At 37.5% G+C, this 19399-nt stretch overlaps 1 pseudogene; it reads left to right on the forward strand.

The window, feature by feature from the left end:
* The first annotated feature begins 6134 nt into the window (after nucleotides 1-6134).
* On the forward strand, nucleotides 6135-8033 carry LOC105746932 (olfactory receptor 5B2-like; annotated as a pseudogene).
* Nucleotides 8034-19399: the final 11366 nt, after the last annotated feature.

Genomic DNA, 19399 nt, shown 5'->3' on the forward strand with positions numbered 1-19399 from the left:
AAAGTCGCTGTAGTCCACTGCTGGGGGCATCAAAGGGGTGAAGATATAGTTGCCAGAGGAAACAGGTTCTCGGACAAGGCTGCAAAATAAGCAGCAGGAGAAGACTCTGGAAAGCTGGCCCCAGAATTTGTCCTGCAGCTGTCCCTCTTAGGACAAAGGCCCAACCTGCTGGTCTACACCACAGGAGAACAGGACTGGACTGAGGAAGAGGGAGGAAGCTGAACCTCCGAAGGAGCTTGGATACTTCCAGATAATCAGGTCTTTGTGCCCAAGGGAGCCACCTATGCTCTAGTCCAGTGGTACCATCGGCTCACTCACCTGGGAAAGACTGCACTAGAAAACCTGCTGGGAAGATATTACTACATAGCGTGACTGGCCTCCCTCTGTGCCACCATCAGCAACCTATGCCAGGTTTGTGCTAAAAACAACTCTGTGCAGGACCAATGCATTCAAGCAGGAGTCCAGTACTTGGGCACAACCCCCTTGGAGGATGTAGTAGTGGACTTTACAGAAGTGAAACCAAGCTGGAGGTATAAATACCAGCTGGTAATGGTTGCAGGTGTTGTCCCTTGGGTCCATCATTCCAGAGTCAAGAAGGCACATCCCAGTGAAGAGCCAGACAACTGGACAGCCCAATCTGTGCCCAACCATCCCCTGAGGGTATGAATCACTAGGAAACCCCAGACCTCGGCCACACAGAGCAACAGCTGAATAGACTCCTGTTCCTGGTGGAGCCTATCTTTGTACTGCCTACTTGCCATGACATTTGGAGTTGGGCTCACAACTGTGGCCTCCACAGACTGAACTATTGGAATTAGGGTCCTGATTGCTATTGCTTACTGGGGCATAGTAGGATACTTCGGTATCCTACTTCTGCTTCCCCTCCTAAACTGGTCCCTTGAAACCAAACCCCCTACTCACTGGAAGTTACATGTTAGTAAGGTCTAGGGAAGTTAAGATGTCCTAAATACCTCAGTCCCTTTTCCAGCAGGGGCCACTTCTGCCTCCATTTTGTTTAACGTATGTCAAGCAATAAGGAGAGAGGCTCACAAACGCTCAGGATGTCCAGTTTATTGCACCTATGAGAAGTATCTGTGCAAAGGATCAGGTGGGGAACACTTCTGCAGTGAGTCATCATATCTGATAGCTGCCACTGCAGCCTGGGGACCATCATGGGACCAACTCCCACTACCTGCTACAGAACACCCCCCAACCCTCCTCTGTGTGGCTGGGAACTTTGTGTCCAAGTAAATCATACCCTTTTAAATTGGACTAACACCTTCTGGAGAGCTGAGGCAGGAGAAAGACTTGGCATAGGAATATATGTCTCAGTAGATAAACACCCGGGTGACTTCATACTAACTCAGCTGGTTCAGGTTTGGGTGCCAGTGGCCCCCTTAGCTCAGAAAGTCCTCTCACCCAGAAAGGTCCTACAAAGAAATGTAAGCAAAGCCACTCAAAATCTTGAGGCTAAGCTCAGGAATATACCCCAAAATATACTCCTGAGCCAAGTCCAAAATTTCCTGAACAAGACCCTGCAACCAGTGTTGCAACCTCCTACTGGTTATGTGTTTCTCCCAGCCTGACCATCTTTCCTGTGCTCATCTCCAAGGACATAGCCTCACACCTTGGGAGTGGCTCAGAAACTGACAATAAACCCCTCCCCATTCACATAACTGAGCCACCGGGGGAACTACTTACCTGTATGAATGTGATCCCCGGACCCGGCCCCACACCCACACCTGCCCCAGCTGCCCTCCCCTCAGGGAAATAGACTGCAACAGCACTTGTCCATGTAAGGGAACCGGACAGTGTGCCAAGAACTCCACCTTTTGGATCTGTGGTACTCAAGGGTACCGATGCTTACCTCTGGCAGGCCAAGGCATATGCTACCTAGCTTGGCCAGTACCATCATTCTTGGTATATGGGAACGAACTGCCTGGAGAACTCTCCTGAACCAAATGAGCAGTACAGGCAATCCCTATACTCCTGGGACTAGGGAGGGCTGCAATGCCGCAGCGGCCAGGGCCTCTCTCACAGTAGGTAAGCAGGGCTTGCAAAACCTGGTATGGGAAACATCGAAGGACCTCGAGGAAACAACGGGGGCCCTCAGTGGGATTCAAAACCAAATAGACTCACTCTCAGAGGTGGTACTGCAGAATAGACAAGGTACTGCAGAATAGAGAAGGAGACTTGCTGACTGCCAGCCAAGGTGGATTTGTCAGGCCCTGGGAGAAGAGTGAACTTTTATGCCAACTCTTCAGGTATAGTCAGGGACAAAATAGCTGTGCTAAAAGAAAGAGCTAAAGCCCACTTAGATAGACCTTACCAGGCAGCCGCCAGTGGAAGCTACCTGCAATATATCCTCTCCTGGATATTGCCGTTCATGCCAGTAATTGTTGCAGTCTTCTTCCTCATAAGCTTTGGGTCATGCGTCCTGCAATACCTGATGCGGTACATCATCTCCCGCTTAAATGACCTAAAGCGCCAAGTGATGCCTCAGGTGAGATATCAACTGCTAGGCACAAAGAAACAGTACTCTGTGTCAAAGGGCAGTGCCCCATAAAATTATTAAGGGCGTCAAAGGGGGGATGTTGAGGCAATCCCCTTCCCCTTCCTTCTGTCCCATTGTGCAATGCTGAAATGAGCTGCTTTCTGATAACGCAGCCCTTGAGTGTGTGTGTGCTGTGGGTTGCAGGGTGTGCACCTGTAAGAACTTGCTTGTGTGAGTCAGCAGGCTAATCTAAATTAGCAGCCGTTGCCTCAGCCTGTGTCCATTTATCTCAGCTAACAGCAAAATTTGCTTCTGTACTCCGACTTGCTTTCCACCCCCTATATAATCCTCTGAAAACCACAGCTCGGATCCCAGAATCTGGAGACTGAACTCTCCTCTGGGTCCGCACATGTAATAAAACCTGAGTTCCTCCATCTCTCCGAGTATCACTTGGGTTTTTCGGCCGGACCTGGACTTCTCCAACACCTTACTAATGCAAAGTGTTAAAGTGGGGGGAGGGGGTATGTAGTAACTATGTATTTTATGCCTGATCTTTCTGTAAATCTACTACTTCTCTAATAATAATAATAGCAACAAAAAAACAAGGAATTTTTTTGTCCAGATGGGACTGTTCTTTGTCTTGATAATTGTGAAGGTTACAAGGTCATACATATATGTCTAAACTCTTAGAGCTATATACTAAATTGGTGAATTTATAGTGTATATAAATTATACTTTAATTAAAAATAGAAAGAAGTGAAATAAATAATAGAAATGCATCTGTGTACTCAGTCAACAAACCAAGCTAGGTCCCTCCAGGACCTAGTTTAATGGCTTCTTTCCAAAATAAGTGGAATAAGCACCTCAGAGAGGGCCTGTTCCCCTGAGATCTCCATATCAGTATAATTTTCTGCTCATTTCCATTAATTAGCTTCTGAAACATTAACTTGTCATCATTTAAAAGGGACTGGAATGTGTGCAAAGCTCCTCTGTTATTTACTCATTTGAATTTAAATAGTTGATGTCACACTCACTGGCCTTCCCCAAATGAGGATTTGCAATTAACCTACAACTATGGCCAGGAAAAATACCTAAAGATAAAAATTTATGTTGAATGGAGTTAAAATAATACCCCTTTACTGACTGTTTTGTAGGCCTACCTCATTTGCTATTTACAGCCACAATTGTGTGAAGTATGAAGGAGTGGCAATAATATTCTATCTATATAGCAAAAATAGAAGCTTAGCTTAGCATAGCTAACTGACAATTCCAAGTCTAATTTTTTACAAATACATGTCAGAGAGAGTCTCCAATAGTATTTGGTACCCAGCCCAGACGAGGCCATCTCCTGGGACAAGATCCATGTGGAAGTGCACTGGTTAAAGTTTCTTCCCTGGCCAAATTTTTTATCTAAGACTGAAAAGCCAGGATTGTCAGAACCTTTTCTACAGGAGTAAGGTAAGCTTCTATATTCACATTTTTAGTGAGCAGTGTGATATATGTAAAAGCAATAAGGATACTCTATCTACTACAAATTATTTAAGCTCAAAAAAAGATGTCATAAACATTTTACTGTAACAGTACTATTGGGCTAGAACTCCACTGATAAAATACTTCTCTCAGTAGTAAATTAAGTGATTCTTTTGAAACATTATGCTACTTTTCTAAAGAGAATGGGCAAAAATGTAAGATGTCATGCTAAGTAGGTGTTTTTATCCACTGGCTGGCCATTGAAGGGGAAGCTAACTGGAACAATTTGAACAGATAATCTTTAAACTCAATAAGGTTCCTCATAATATTATTTATATCCATGCCCAACTTCCATATTCTTTATCCCATAATCTCACCTTTTTCATTATTTGAACATAAACAATATGGTGGTTGAGAGCATAGATTGTGAAATCAGTCAGACCTGAGTTGAGTTTGAATCTCGAATCTCTCTCACATTAGACATGCAATTTTGGGAAGCAATAACTTCTAAAATTTTAATTTTCTTATCTGTAAAATATCAATAATAATACTAAGTTGCAACAGTGTTCTGAAGATTATGTGAGGTAGACCAATATCTATAATTCCTTTATTCCTGATCATAGAACATAGTATATGCTATAAAAGTTTTAGGTTATATTATTATTTGTATTTGAAGTTGGCAAATACAAAACCTTTAGAACTAGGATGTACAGTGAAGTCACAAGCTGGCTAGGAAGAAGATGGTAGAAGTTAGTAGTTATCAGAGAATGGGCACCTAGCAAAGTCTTTAAATTAAAAAAAAAACAACAAAAAAACATAGAGCTTGTCACAAGAACAGACCTGCAAGTTAAAGTCAAACCCCAGATCCATGAATTTCCTTCCCCCTATCTCTGTGATTCAGCTAAGGAATGAGCATAATGGAGGAAAGAAGGAGTTTTAAATAAGGAAACATCTTCAGATATGGGTCTGAAGGAAAAATGAATCAAAAGAGAGACTGAAGGTCCCTGGCTTCTCCTATAAATATTTGGCACAGGATAAAAAGGTAAAGAAAAGACTAAAGTGGACCCAGTGCCTGAGTAAAAACATACCTGGAAGTTAGGCTATCAGATTTCACGATAATCCACACCTTTGAAGCCCTGCATATATAGCACCATCCACTTTGCCAAAACCAATACGGATGCCATTATTCCATCAAATAGTATTATTGCTACCAGTCATCAAGCTTGTGCTTAACACCTACAGTGTGCTGTTTTCTAGGACATTATCTCAATTAGCTCTCACAATAATCCTTTTTGGTAGGTTCTGATACCATCTTCATTTTACTGATGGAAAAACTGAGGATCAAAGAAGTTACATTAGAACTAATATCTCTCAGAAAATGGCAGGGCTGCCATTTGAAAATATATACACCACTTCCCAGACCAAAGCTCTTAAACCTAATGCCACACTTTCTCTTCCAAATTGCCTTTGCTGGTTCTACAGACATCTTCTGTTCCAGCAATTCCATTGCATCATACTATATATATAAGTATATAATACATATGTATATATTTTACTTTATTGCAACCCCCAAAATTGAACCTGGTCTATTAGACATAGTAAATAAATGTGAATTGAGGTAAATTAAATTCAGTAAAACTTCAGTAAGAACATAGAACTTGGTAACCAATCTGCTTGTGTTCAATGTTTGGGCTTATCAGCTGATACTCATGTAAACTTGCAGAAAATAATCTTTTACGGTTTGTTGAAAGGATTAAATACATATAAACATTAAACATTATATTTTTCTAGAATACTGTCTGTAATATGAGAACTAAATACTGTAGGCTTTTAATAGACTCAGATTATATTATTTGGAGATGAATTTACTGAAAATAAACATATGATCATAACCTCTTCCTGCACCTGATTATGAATGTACAAAAGTGGGAATTTGGCCATATGATTTGTGAGTATCTTCCCCCTACAAGAATCTGAAACTATATAAATAATTTAACCACCAGTATCTTGGTCAAATCCATGTTTTAGATCAGGTAAGTGTGAAGAACAAATTATTGCCATAATGAAATAAAGAATTTACATAGTATTTATTCATTTAATTTCAATGCAATCTCTTTCTGGTTTTACTAACTATTCCTTTATTTCTCATTACTGAAGGCATGTTGTCATTCCCATGGAAAGTAGTACAGAGGTGACTGAGTTCATCCTGGTGGGTCTAACCAATGCCCCAGAACTGCACATCACTCTCTTTATCTTGCTCACCCTCATTTACATCATTTGTTTATTCGGGAATCAGGGGATGATTGTATTGATTCTTTTGGACCCTCAACTCCACACTCCCGTGTACCTTTTCCTCAGTAACCTCTCTCTGGTGGACTTTGGTTACTCCTCAGCTGTCATTCCCAAGGTCATGTCTGAGCTCCTCATAGGATATAAGGTCATCTCCTACAATACATGTGCTGCTCAGATGTTCTTTTCTGTAGGGTTTGCAACTGTGGAAAGTTACCTCTTGGCCTCAATGGCATATGACTGCTATGCAGCAGTGTGTAAGCCTTTACATTACACTACCACCATGACCACAAGTGTTTGTGTACAATTGGCCATAGGTTCCTATGTCTTTGGGTTCCTTAATGCTTCCTTTCACATTGGAGATATATCCAGTCTTTCTTTCTGTAGTTCCAATATAGTTCATCACTTTTTCTGTGATGTTCCAGAAACCATGATTCTCTCATTCTCTGATAAACATATTAGTGAGTTGTTTCTTGTTTTGATGTCAAGCTTCAATGTATTTTTTGCTCTCCTGGTTATACTGATTTCCTACCTGTTCATATTTATTACCACCCTGAAGATGCACTCAGCTGAGGGATACCAAAAGGCTTTATCCACTTTTGCTTCCCACCTCACTGCAGTCTCCATCTTCTATGGATTGTTATCTTCATGTACCTCCAGTCCAGCTCCAGTCATTCCATAGACACAGACAAAAAGGCATCAGTGTTCTATGCTACTGTTATCCCCATGCCAAACCCTCTGGTCTACAGCCTGAGGAACAAGGAGGTCAAGGGTGCATTCAAGAATCTTATTGAAACCAGAGATAGCCAAAGTAGATGGAAACCCAAGTGCTAGTTCTCCTGAGGACTGCAGAGACCCACAGGTTCTACGGTCATGGCAGATGGCTCTGGAGTTCAGGGCCATGTCAGTTGGCCTTACTTTGGAGTGTCTATTCCTGAGTGTGATGGAGTTGGACTCAGATATGACCTTTCTACACATGCATGCCTCTTCTGTTTCTTTTCCCAGACCTGTGGTTGGCATTTGGGTTGGTGTATACTCAGGAGACCTGAATCTCTGACTGTTCATGTGATGGCCAGGCCCTGGGCCTCAGCAGACTTGTGGCTCCTACCCTCTGGTTTGTTGGACTTACCCTGACCAGCTGACAGGGAGGTGAAGAGGGTCAGCCACAACACCAGGGAGCCAAGAGTGCCTACAGCTGCCAGCAGGAGAATTGCATCCATCGTCCATGTGGAATCTAAGCCTCCTCTTAATGTAGAGGGGGACTGGACATAACCATCCTGGGGTCCACAGGATGGAAGAATAGAGTATGGATTAGAGTGGACTTACTCGTGTTCTGCTGGGGAATTATTGTGATTAGTAAGGGAAGAAATTGTAGTAGTGATATGGAGAGTGTGGCCACGATGGCTGCTGATGGTCAGGAGAGAGAAGAAGAGATATGGTGTGGGGACATTTTCAGGATTTGGAGTTGTCCTGGGTGGTGCTGCAGGGATGGATACTGGACGTTTTGTGTCCTGCCATGGCCCACGGGGTGGACTGGGGGAGAGTGTGGACTACAATATGGACCACTGTCCATGTGGTGCAAAGGTGCTCCAGAATGTATTTGCCAGGTGCAGGATGTGCTGCAGTGATGGAAGAGGTTGTTGATGTGGGAGGGGTGGCATGGGTGGGTGGGGGGTATATGGGGACCTCATATTTTTTTAATGTAACATTTAAAAGAAAATAAAGAAGAAAAAAAAAGCTTATTGAAAGAGCAAAATTGTCTCTAGGGTTGGATCCATGATATAATTTCCTTCTCAGATCCTCTCCATGCAATGAGTCACATTTTAAGGCTTACCTCTTGGATTAGGCAGCCAAAGGGGTGCTCATGCAAAATACCAGAAGTTGGTTGGTTTTTATAAAGCGTATTTATTTGGGGTAGGAGCTTACAGATACCAGGCCATAAAGCATAAATTACTTCCCTCACCAAAGTCTATTTTCACGTGTTGGAACAAGATGGCTGCCGACGTCTGCAAGGGTTCAGGCTTCCTAGGTTCCTCTCTTCCAGAGTCTTGCTTCTCTCTGGGTTCAGGGTTCCTCTCTTGGCAGGGCTTGTTTCTTCCTGGGCTCAGTTTTCCACTCTTCCTGGGGCTTGCTTCTGTTTCCTCTGTGAGCTTACTTCCTGGGGCTCCAGCTTAAGGCTTCAGCATCAAACCCCAACATCAAAAACTCCAACATTAAGAACCCTCAACTCTGTCTTTTGCCATACCTTTTATCTGTGAGGACTCAGATAAAAGTTGAAGACTCAATGCCCTAATGATGTGGCCCAATCAGAGCCCTAATCATCACTGAATCAGACCCAGGAAAAAACCAGATTACAAACATAACCCAATATCTATTTTTGGAATTCATAACCATATCAAACTGCTACCCCTCTTTTTAAGCCACTAAGTCATCAAAGTCTGTTGTCTAGAAAAAAGAAATTATTACATTAAGACATGTAATACCTGGATGAAGATGGACAAGGGAAGTTATTTGAAGCACTGGATCATCCTTTTCAAAAATTGTATTAAAGGCATTTGATTTATTCATCTGCCATTCATGTATTTACTTTTACAATGTAAACAATGTAAGACAGGGGGTCATACAAGCTCATGAACAGAGGTACATGCCTATATGCCAGGAGGGTATGAGATATTTGTCAGAGGTAAATGTCGTGTGGTTAGTTTGATAAAAATAATTTAAAGTCATTTTTGGGGTGTTATAAAATAAATTTACATCTCATTTAATTAATTTATTTATTTGTATAAATATATAATGACTCCTAATTGGAAAATGTATGGTTTAATTATAATGAAGGTATGTGCTTTTTTGTTGGCATATTTTATCACGAAATATGTAAATATCACATCTTATGTGAATTAATATTTCAGTTTTGTCTGAGTCATTTTGTAGAACCAACATGTTTACATTGCATTTTTCAAAAAGATAAAACAGCCACAGTACAAGAAAAATGCAGGAAAATTTCAAATCAGTTTTCAATTTATTCCTGTAACCTATATGACTACCAACTTTTCACGCCATTTAAAAATGTGCACTAAGAATATCAATAATGTACATTTTCATATGCAAAGGATTTGAAATTGTTAGTGCAGTTCGTTCGTTCTTTAGTTGAGTTATGTCATGTCTCATCACTACCCTGGTCATGTACCCCACTTTATTCAGGCAGATTTTCTGGCAATTCCTTGACAACTCTAAGCACCTCCTGTCTTAGGTTCTTTGTATTTGTATTCCCTCTGACTGGAATGTTCCCTCACTCCTTTCACATCTCTGCTTAAATGTTATCCTAACTTGGAAATCTTCCCTGACCACTTTATAGCATAGACATTACCCCTTTCTATGCACAGTCTTTTCAGCCTGAGTTATTCTTCATTATTTTTACCACTACTCACCTATTTTATATTTATTTTCTCACTTGTTTATTATCTATCTTGCCCAATTAGGGATTAAACTCTATGAGAACAGTGACTTTACCTCTTTTATTCACGTCATAATACCCAGCCACTATTGAGTATCTGATTCATAGTAGAGTCTCAGCAAATATTTACTAAATGCAGCTTTCCTGCATGTAGAAGTCTTGGTTTTGTTCCTCTCAACACCTTACTGCTTTTTGGCTCTCATTGAGATCTGAGTTCTTTATCTTTCTGTATTTCTCTTATTTATGAGCATTTTTTCTTTCTGCTTTCAAGATTCTCTTTTTATTTGGCAATCAACATGTTGACTGTGATCTGTCTAGGTATTGTGATCTCTTACATTTATCCTATTTGAAATTTGTTGAATTTTTTGGATTTTAAGATTTTTCATCAAATTCTGAATTTTTGAACATTATTTCTTTGAATATTTTCCCTCTCCTTCCCTCTGATATTCCCGTTCTGTGACTGTTGTTTGTCTTAAGGGTGTTCCACATTCCTGTGTGGCTCATACCTTTATTCTTTCTGGTCTTCAAATTTTATACTATTTATTCATTTTCATGCTTGCCCATTTGTTATTTTGCCTGTTGAAACTATACTGTTGAGCCTCTCTTATGAATAATTTCTTTCAATTATTGTAATTTTCATCTCCAGAGTTTCCATTTAAATATTTTTATTAATTCTATCTCTTTATCATTATTCTCTATTTTCCCTTTGATGAGTCAAGATCATCTTACTTTCCTTTAATTTTTCATACATGGTTTCTTTACTTCATTGAATATATTTGTTTTAGCTTCTTTGAAATCTTTGCCTCTTTGAAGTCTTTCAAACAGCCGATCCTATCAAATACAGTTTCAGTTGACTGCTTTCTTTCTGTATATGAATCACACTTTTCTGTTTCTTTTTTTTTTTTTTGAAACTGGACATTTTAAATGTCTTGTAGCAGTTCTGGCTTCTGATATCTCCATTTAGAGCATTTTAATATTACTCTTTTAGGATTATTAGCTGGGTTATTATTTTAGCAGCCAGGCTGGTTAATTTCCTCAGTGTGTCTACACAGTAGTTTTCAACCTCTGACGTCCCTGTTCAGGTTTTTTACCCTTATTTATATTTTTAAGTATGACTTCCAGGGATTGACTAAGCATTGATTACTTAAATACCAGCCAACCAAGGACTCACAAATGTACGTGAAGACCAATTAGAAAGTCTCTCCTGGGGATCTGCCCCGCCCACCTTGGTGAGGCCTGGGTAGCCCGCTAGTCCAGCCTCTCAGTGACTTGGCGCTGATCACCTGACCCGGCTGCCGGGCTAAGCGAACCCAAAGAAATGGCTGCTGTCAGAGGCAGATGTTTCGCCACCGCAGCCTCCAGGGCCGGGCCGCTTAGCTTCGCCGCCGTGGGCCCCTCGATCCACCATGCCGTTGGAGAAGACCTTCAAGCAGCACCGCACGTAGAACAGAGAGTAGATGTCTGACTCATCTGAGAGAAGCATCCTACTAAATTCCTGGTGATTACAGAAAGACACAATTTGGAGAAGCAGTTTCCTGTACTGGACATAACCAAATTCCTGTACCAGATCATGGCAACCTGAGTGAACTAACAGAATAATTAGAAGGCCCTTGAAGCTGAATGCTAATCAAGGCTTCTTCCTGTTGGATAATTGACACGACATGGGGAGCAATTCCACACCCCTTTTAGAATTGTATAAAAGTGAGAAGGATGAAGGTGGGTTTATGTACGTGGTATATGCCTCTTGGAAGACATTTGGAATGAAGTTGCTGGTTTAAGGCTGGTGGATGCATCTACTCTAGAATTGTTAAAGCCTTGACACCAAGACAAAAAAAAAAAAAAGGATGTTACAACTGAGATTCATCATCCATCAAATCATAGGTCATCAAACATAGTGTTCCCACCTAGGATCTCTAGGAATTGTTTGTATATTTCAAGCAGAAAAACTGAGCTCCAAATGAACACATTCAGTTTTGGAAAAGTACATTATTTAACACAGAACATCTTATTTTCAAATTTTTGAGGTTTTAAAATAAAAGACTTTGCAATGAAAAAAAACATTCTCTCATGCTGCAAACTCACATCTTAATAAAATGCTTGCCAATTACACAGTGTTGATATTTTTTATTTTTACTCCATAACCTACTTTCATTTCAAATACTGTTGAAATCCTGATGAAATGGAAGTGATATTAGATGGTTTCCTTTATTTCAAGTTTTTGAAAAAATAGCTTTGTTAACTTTGTATTAGATATAGTTATGTGTTTAACACACTTCAGAAGTGGTTGTAAAAAGTAATGGACAAGAAAAAAACATTTCAGAGGTTAGCACAGGTGCCAAGGAAACTAGATTTCTCCCCATGGAGAAAATAAAAATCTTATAAAGAAATATCTATTATCACCATGGTTGAGGGGACAATGAAATGCCAACTCAAGGTTTCAGGATTTATGTCTTTTTTTCTTTCATGAATGGGAATCTTTTCCTAGGTATCTGTATCCTGTTCAAATGTATTTATTGACATGAATGTCAGATGGCCTATTTTTTCTTTTTTTTTCACAATACTTTAAAAAAATTTATTGAAGTATATCACTCATACATAAACATACATAAACAATAAGTGTATTGTAATACTTGTGAGCTTATGAAACAAACATACATAACATTATACAGGGCTCTCACACCTCACCCTACCACCAATACCTTGCATTGTTGTTAAACACTTTTAACTAATTATTAAAGAGGGTCCTCAAAATATTACTACTAACCAAAGTATTTTTCCCCAACCTACCCTATTATTATTATATAATTTATGCATGAGCATACATAAACAATAAGTATATAGTAAAAGTTGTGAACTTAAAAGCAAACATGCATAGCATCATACAGAGTTCCCATACATCAACCCCCCATCAGCATCTTGCTTTGTTGTAAGACATTTGTTACAAATTTTGAAAGAATATTGTCAAAATCTTACTATTATAGTCCTTATCTTACATTTGGTGTATTTTCCCCCAACCCACCTTATTTTAAAAATATAATTTATGACAGAAGTTGTAAATTTACAAAATAATCATGGACATTTGCAGAATTCCCAAATAACACCCCTTTATCAACACACCACACCATGATAGAATATTTGTTACAAATTATGAGATATCATCTGATAATTACCAGGTCCATAACATACATTAGGCACACATTTTCCATACTCCCTCATTATCAACATAATCCATCTTTGGCATAGATGCATGAATATTACATTATTACTGTTAATCACAGTTCATAGGTAACTCCAGTTGTATCTTTCCCATGCTTCTCTACATTCCCACACCCAGCAATAGTGATGTACAATCGCTCTAGTTCTCAAAAGACACTCTTGCATCTAAACCATCAATCACAATTCTTATCTGCCTCCGGGTTTACTGTGCTATTTAGTCCATAGATTATTTTCTAGCTTTCTGATTGGCATTTACATCCCTAAATTACCATTTTCAGCCACATGCCTATTTGTAAACCAGCTGTTACTCACTATGTGTTACCATTAACTCTGTACATTTCCACTTTTACAGTAAAGCTAATTAAAACTTCTACATACATTAAATGTCAGTAGTCCATCTCAGTCCTCCTCTTATCTTCTTTAAGAATCCACCACCTACCATCAGGTCTTGGAGATATTTTCCTACATTTTCTTTTAAAAACTTTATGGTTCTTGCATTTATATTTAGGATTTTGATACATTTTGAGTTAATTTTTGTATAAGGTATGAGATAGGGGTCCTCTTTACTTCTTTTGGCTATGGATATCCAGTTCTCTCAACACCATCTGTTGAATGGACTGTTCTGCCCAAGCTGGATGGGTTTGACAGGCTAGTCAAAAATCACTTGACCATAGATGTGAGGGTTTGGTTCTGAACCATCAGTTCAGTTCCATTGGTCTATGTGTCAATCTTTATGCCAGTGCCATGCTGTTTTTACCACTGTGGCTAGGTAATATGATTTAAAGTCCAGAAATGAGAGTCCTCCAACTTTGCTTTTCCTTTTTAAGATATTTCTGGCTGTTCAGGATCCCTTACCCTTCCAAATAAATTTGATAATCATGTTTTTCATTTATTTTAAAAATGCTGGTGGAATTTTTATTGGATTGCATTGAATCTATATATCAATTCGAGTAGAACTGACATCTTAATAATATTTAGAATTCCAAACCATAAGCATGGAATGCTCTTCCAATTATTTAGGTCTTTTTAAAATTTCTTTTGATAATGAGTTACAGTTTTCTGAATACAAGTGCTTATTGTTTCTTTTTAATTATAAGTTGCTGGATGAAAAGAGCTACAATGGGACTAGATGGAGAGACTCACTAAACCCCTTCCATAGTCTGGACATTGAACTTTTATGTGATTAGATAGAATTCATGTTGTCTCCCTGGTGGGGATGGATGAAATAGTATGTGTGTGTCACAGTAAATCGATATTTGAGATCATAACCATTAGAATGAAAACACTGGTCAGTGCTTACCAAAAGATATACTTTTTCCTCTGGAGCACATAACGAGACTTAATTTCTCAGCTTCATCCAGTTAGTTATGCTATGTGATGTGTTCTTGTCAATGAAATGTGATTATCAGTCTTATGTACTACTTCCAAACCTGGACCACAGAATTCCTACTCAATGTAATCCTTTCCTCACTCTGTCTTTCTTTGTTACCATTGGACAGAGAGAATGCAGCTCACAAGGTATGATGAAGCCACCAACTGGAAAGAACCTGGATCACTGAATCACTGTATGAGTTACCATAGACAAACCAAGTGAACAATACATGAGCAAAAGAAACCAACATGGTGAATCCACTGTGATTTTGGAGCTTGCTTTAATGGCATTTAGTATTATTTACCCTAAGAAAGAGATCTTCATTAGGAAAGCTGGATGCTGTTGGTAGAGTTAGAAGGATATATGAAGAGAAATACTGTGAAATATGTGCAAAACAATTTCATTACACAATTGTTTATTTATTAATTCTCACTCGCTTCTGAATGTAAATAAAATGTCTGGGATATAAAAAATTAGCATAGGTTTTCAGGACAATAAGGTCTATTTTAATTCAATTCCAAACAAGTTTTGTGATATAGGACAAGTTACTTAAATATTCTGCAGTTCTTTTGGGGTAAATAATGCCTTCCTCAAAGCACTGTATTGCATGGTTACTGAATGAGCCAGAAATTAGCACTTTCCCTGATACAGAATAGCTGCCCCCAAAATGTTACTTTTCTTTCCTTTCCATTCCTTTCCCTACACATTTTATTTCCTCTTCTGTATTGACAAACTTCTCCATGTGACTAGTGAATCCCTTCATTTGTTACACATTTACCTCTAACACGAATTATGAGCCCTTCAAGATTTAGGTTTGTATTCCCGTAATATAGTCTGATTTTTGGCTGCAGAGAATAGCTCAAGAAGGGTCTCATGAAATTGAGTGAATGTACAAGATGGCATGGGCCCACTTCATCAATAACATTTATAATGCTAAAACTGTATTATATATGTTTATTTTAGTGTGTTTTTACTTCATTAATTTGTCTTCCTGACAGAATAAAAGTTCTTTGCTGTGTGGAACAATTTCTGATATATTTACTGCTAAAAACTCATTCATAGACCATAACTGGGTCTCAATAAAAGATTTTGAGTTAATTAATTAATCATTTATTCTCTCACTGTTTTGGAACTCAAAAGTTTGAAATCAGTTTTACTGGTTTGAAATCAAGGTATCAGCAGGGCTGCCCTCTCTCTGTTGGCCTAGGGGAGAATCCACTCCTGGTCCCCAATCTTCTTTTGGCTGGTGACATTTTTTGATTTGTGACTGCAGCACTCTCATCTCTAATTCAGTATTCACATTGCCTTCTACTCTACTGTGCCTTCTAATCTCTCCTTTGCTTTCCTTTCTAATTGATGTGTAGTGCATGCAACATAAAATTAACTATTTTAAAGAGTGCAATTAAGTGGCATTTTGCACATTCATAATGTTGTGAAATCACCACTATTTATTTCCAAAACTTTTTCATCTCCTGAAAAACACCCTTTACCAAGTAAGCAGTAACTCACCATTTCCCCTTCATCACAAATTGGCAACCTTTAATCTGCTTTTTGTCTCTGTGTATTTCTCTTTTCTGGGTATTTCATATAAATTGAATCATAGAATATGCAACATTTTGCATCTGGCTTCTTTTACATATCATAATATTTTCTAGGTTCATCCATATTGTAGTATAAACTGGTGCATCACATGTTTTTATGGCTGAATAATATCCATTCTATGGATATACCACATTTTGTTTATCCATTCATACATTGATAGGCATTTGGATTGTTTCCATCTTTTGCCTATTGTGAATAGTGCTGCTTTGGACATTCATATTTAGGTATTGGTTTGATTACATGCTTTCAGTTCTTTTGGATGAATACGTAAAAATAGAATTGGTATGTCATATGATAATTCTATGTTTCACTATTGAGGAACTGCCAAACCATTTCCTATGGTTACTGCACCATTTTACATACCCAACAACAATATACAAGGGTGCTAATTTCTCTACATTTTGCCAACACATTTTATGTTCTGTTGTTTTTTTTTTATATATATATAGACATTCTAGAGGGTGTGAGATGGTATTTCACTATGGTTTTAATTTACATTTCCCTAATAATTGATGATGTTTAATGTTTTCTCCTGTGTTTGTATAACTTGTGAAAGAAAGGCCAAGTCAAGTCCTTTGCACATTTAAATTGGGTTGTTAGTCTTGTTTTTTCAGAGTGGCAAGATATATATATATAAAAATATATAAAATTTGCAAAAATTTTGTCCAAATCTTTAAGTTTTCTTTTCACGATTTTGATAGTGTCATTTGATACACAAAAGTTTTAAATTATGATAAATTCTAATTTATCTGTTTGTTACTTACTCAGACTTTTGGTTGTATATCTAAGAATCTATGGCCAAATCCAATGTCACAAAGATTTACCCTACATTTTTTTTCAAAAGCTTTATAGTTTTGGCCCTTATATTAGGGTCTTTGATTCACCATACAAGTTGCTGTTTTATAAGGTGTGAGAAAGGCATCTAACTTCATTCTATTTTATGTTTTCCCAGTACCATTTGTTAAAGAAACTTTTCTATCTCCCATTTACTGTATTGGCATGCTTCTTTAAATCTATATATAGATATGTAGGTTTATTTCTGTACAATCAATGCTATTCCACTGATGTGTATGTCTATCATTAGGGCATTACCACATTGTTTTGATTACTCTAGCTTAGAAGTAAATTTTAAAATCTCTACTTGTGAATCCACCAAGTGGATTAATCTTGTTTTTTCAATATTGTTTTGGACACTCAGGTTCTTTGCAATTCCAATGCTAGTCCATTGATCTATATGTCTATCATTATGGCATTACCACACTTTTTCTTTAGGAGCTACTGAGGATGGAACTGAGACCTCGTTTCTGGGAAGCATGCTTTCAACCTATTGAGCTACACCTGCTCCCCCACCACATTGTTTCAATTACTCTATTTCAAAATGTTTTGAAATTGTGGTATGTGAATTCTCCAATTTTGGTTTTGTTTTTTCAAGACTGTTTTGGATATTCAAGGTCCTTTGCAATTCCATATGAATTTTAGGAACAACTTTTCTATTTCTGCAAAGCAGGCCATTGGTATTTTGATAGGAGTGGCATTAAGTATGCAGACTGGTGGAGAATAGAGCCATTTAATAATATTAAATCTTCAAATACATGAAAATGGAATGTCTTTCCATTTTTTTAGAGTTCCTTAATTTCTTTTATCACTGTACTATAATTTACCATGTTGAAATTTTGCATTTCTTTGGTTAAATTTATTCCTAGGTTTTTGTTATTTTTTATGACATTTTAAATGAAATTTTATTAATTTATTTTTGGATTTTTCTTTCATATTGTTCAGAAATCCAGCAATTTTTGCATGTTTTCTTGCATCCTTTAACCTTAAAAAATTTGATATTTAGTGCTAGGTTTTTGTTTGTTTGTTTTTTGTTTTGGTAGATTATTTAGGATTTTCTATATATAAGATAATGTCTTTTGCAGGTAAAGATATTTTTGCTTTTTTCTTTCAGATTTGGATTACTTTTCTTTGTTTTTTCTTGCACATTATTGAATAGAAGTGATGAAAGCAGGCATCATTGTTTTGTTTCAGATCTTAGGGGGAAATTTTGGGTATTTCACTCTTGAGCATATTATCAATGGTTTTAATTTTAATAAATTCCTTTTTATCTGGTTAAAGATATTCCTTTCTATTCTTAATTGTGGAGTGTTCTATCATGAAGGAGTGCCAGATATCTAAAATTGTTTTTCTGCATCAATTGAGATAATAATGTAGGTGTTTTACTTCAATTAATATGGTGTATTACATTGATCAACTTTCATACTTTGAATGTAATTCAAAGCAATTACTAATAATGAAAGACTTGCTTCTGCTCTATTGGTATTGTTTTTATATGTCATTGGTTCTTATTCCCTCAAATTTGCATTACAGCTTTCTTTGTGTTTAATTGATTTTTTATTAGTACAACATATTTATTTCCTTCTCATTTCCTTTTCTAAATATTTTTGGTTACTTTAATGGTTACCCTGGGAATTATAATTAACATCTTAAAATTTTAAGTGTCTAGTTTTATTAATGCACTCGTTGCTTCAGTAATTTGGTCATGTAAAATCTGGTACTATTCAGTTCTTTCACTTCATCCATTATGTTGTTATTCTGACAAATAACATCTATATACATTGTGTATCATTAACAAAGGTGCATAAATATTATTGTATACATTTGTATTTTAAGTTATTTAAGTACAATAGAGGAGTTACAAACCAAAAGTACAATAATACTAGCTTTTATATTACTATGTAGTTCCCTTTGCTACTGCCTTTATTTCTTTGTATGGCTTCAGGTTACTGTCTAGTGACCTTTCTTTTCTTCCCCCCCCCCTCCACTTCCTCTTCTCCCACCCTGCTGTTCTTGCTGCCCATGTCAATTTGCTGTGTGATCTTCTGTAAGAGACCTTTCTATTTCAGCCTAAAGAATCCCTTTAGCTGTCTTTTTTTTTATTTTTTATTTTTTATTTTTTATTTTTTTAATTTCATACAATGTTATTCACGCATTTTTTTTACTTGCTAATTTATACATAATATACAAATAAGTGAAGATAACATCATTTCATAGGAACCTATAAGAGCTAGGACTTAAATTGGTCCAGAAACAATCTACATCAAAAGGAGACACTCAAAAGCAAAGCCTAAGAGGTTCTGACCAAACGAAATTCCTTTATTCGCTTTATTCTGAAATTTCTTCTTCAGATCTTAGCAAAACTCCATGTCAACATATTAAAAGGTGGAATTCAGGAAGGTGGGCACCAAAAATAGACCACAGACTTCTACAATGACTGGCACCCCACCCCTCGTATGCCTGTAAGTATTCAGAACCTTTTGCATATCTTATAGGTGAGTTTTACTAAAACAAATATTAATAGCTGAGCTTTTCTTTATCTGGTAAAGTCTTAATTTCTAGTTTATTTTTTTAATGATAGCTTTGCTAGGCATAATATTCCTGCTTGACAGTTCTTTAATTATTTCATCTCACTGCCATCTGGCCTCTTCAGTTTCTGGTGAGAAGT

Source organism: Dasypus novemcinctus, chromosome 10 (assembly GCF_030445035.2).
Source record: "Dasypus novemcinctus isolate mDasNov1 chromosome 10, mDasNov1.1.hap2, whole genome shotgun sequence".
NCBI classification, from domain to species: Eukaryota; Metazoa; Chordata; class Mammalia; order Cingulata; family Dasypodidae; genus Dasypus; species Dasypus novemcinctus.